Raw genomic sequence first — 2,411 nt, forward strand, 5'->3', positions numbered from 1 at the left:
AACACAGCAGGTCTTAAAGGAGGAGGACAACGGCAGCAGCAGACTCCACCAGGGCTACAAGCATCTGCTCAGAACTGGAAAGGAAGAGTGCAAGATTGAAAAAATCCACCTTTCAAGGTTCGAGTGAATCTTGATTTTAGCTGAGACGTTCTGATAGAACACAATTGAATTTGGTATAAATACCACAAAAGCATGGATCCATCTGGCTTTGCAGTAACGGTTCTGGCTGGATGCGGTGGTGTGACGATGTGCCAACCATATCCAACCCTTCATGGCCAAAGTGTACTGATCTTTCGATGGCTACTTCCAGCAGGATAATAACCATGTCACAAAACTGAAATGTTGTCAATCTTGTCTCTAGAAGATTACTATGCGTTCACTGTACTCCTGCGGCCTTGTTGGTCACTAAATCTCAATCCAATAGAGCAACTGGGATGCATTGGATTAGGAGATTAACATCATGCAGTGCAGACAAAAAAAACTCTGCAGGGACTTACATGATGCTATCATGTCAGTATGGACCAAAGTATCCTGAGGAAGCACCTCATTGAATCTATATGACCTAAAGAGAGTAGTTCTGTGGGCCAAAGGGAGCCCAACTCAGCTTTTTAGCATGCTATCAGTTATTGCGCTAGCATTAATAATCCCTCTGTAGTTCACACGAAATTGGCAAAACTATGAAGTGTGACAAAGCGTGGTCCCTGTTTGTCGAGCAGAGTTCTTCTTCAAGCTTTTTAATCGGTCTTAATCCTGACAGGACACTTCTGGGAGAGAACACGTTATCGGGCCGTCAACTAATCAGACAGGGTATCTGGAAAACGAGTGGCCATGTCATAACAGTGAGCTCATAGGAGAAACAGCATTGAATCATTTATTCCTTCCCCCTATTTTAAGATCAGAGAGAGAGAGAGAGGAAAATGAAACTGATATTCAGATAAAACACCATCTTCCTGGCTGGGAGCTTCACAGGCATTTTCAAGGCTTCCAGCATATGATCTATTCTACAAAATAAGTTTATACCATGCATTGTTCTTTAAAGTTAATAACCATGGATTGTTTGGTGACTGTTTTAGAAAAGTATCTTAAATTCAAAACTTTAAGAACGAGATCATTCATGCACCAAAAACCTTTAGATACATGACATTGATTGAAACAAGTGGCCAAGGATTATAACCTCATGGCCACATCCCAAAGGTTGTCAGGAGATCAGGAGACCCTTATCTCAGCAGATCATGCAAAAGGTTGAAAACCTCGGTGGATGTAACTGAAGGTTTGGAAAAAAATTCTTAGAAGCGTTTGTCGTGCTCAGTTACCACATTAACTACTATTAGTAATACAAGCTGATAGCAAAAACATTTCTCTCCATCCTCTGTGTTTTTGCAGTGAAGAAATGCGATGTTCATGTTTACAGATTGTAAAACAATACGTGTTAATGAGGTAAAACTGCCAGATGTGCACATAAAGACGTATCTAAAACCATGGCAACAAAGTTTAATCTGAACCCGGGGTTAGCTGCAGACCGAGTTGACTTTCGAAGTTTTGGCTTTACGTAATATTTTACCGCCTTGAAAGTCAGAAATCCCAGTTTCTGAGTACAAAAAAAAATCCAGCACTGACACCACAGATGCGCTCTGTTAGTTCATTGACTGATTGATTAGGCTGCAGCTAATAATTAACAAAGACTTTATTTGAAATTTTGCACAAGTACATTTTCTCTGTCTGAACCTCTACAATCATCAGCGTGTAGAGTTTTGAAAACATCTATATAATCCAACCACCAAGGCGTATGTGGCAAAGATCTTGCGCAAGATTCCCCCATAGATGCACAAACATGTTGACACAAGTTTTTTTTTTTCTTTTTTTTCTTTTTTTTCACATTTGCTTTGTAATATTTTAGGTTTGCATCTTTTAAAAGAGACATGTGAATTATATTGTGATGTTTTTTGCGCAGTGCCTTAAGCTTGTAATGCATCATTAGCCTTTGCAGTCAATGCTGTAAATAATCCATCACACTTTTTCAGTTTCTGTTTATTTATTTATTTATTTATTTATTTTTACAAGTTCAAAATGTGATCAAATGTGTCAAAAAGAGGTTTAAGATGAAGATGGTGACACTCGCTATAGATTCACTTTGCAACGTCTGACGCACGTTGCTAGGAGGCCCCTGACAACGTGCAATAAGTTGAAAGATCTTCTTTCAAGCATTATCGCATATGTTATGTATTAGTTTGTTTACCTTAGCAACAAGAGTAAAGAGTTTGCAAAGTCCTGCTCTCGCTTTCAATCACATGCAACTCTGCGATGAATTAAACCGACTTCTTGAGGAAGGAAACTGCGTTAAAATGTTTTAGAAAGGAAGGAAGGAGCGGTGGCATCAGCCCATCGCGCCGTCACAAAGAAGAGAACAGCAA

This window comes from Fundulus heteroclitus, chromosome 15 (assembly GCF_011125445.2).
Source record: "Fundulus heteroclitus isolate FHET01 chromosome 15, MU-UCD_Fhet_4.1, whole genome shotgun sequence".
NCBI lineage: Eukaryota > Metazoa > Chordata > Actinopteri > Cyprinodontiformes > Fundulidae > Fundulus > Fundulus heteroclitus.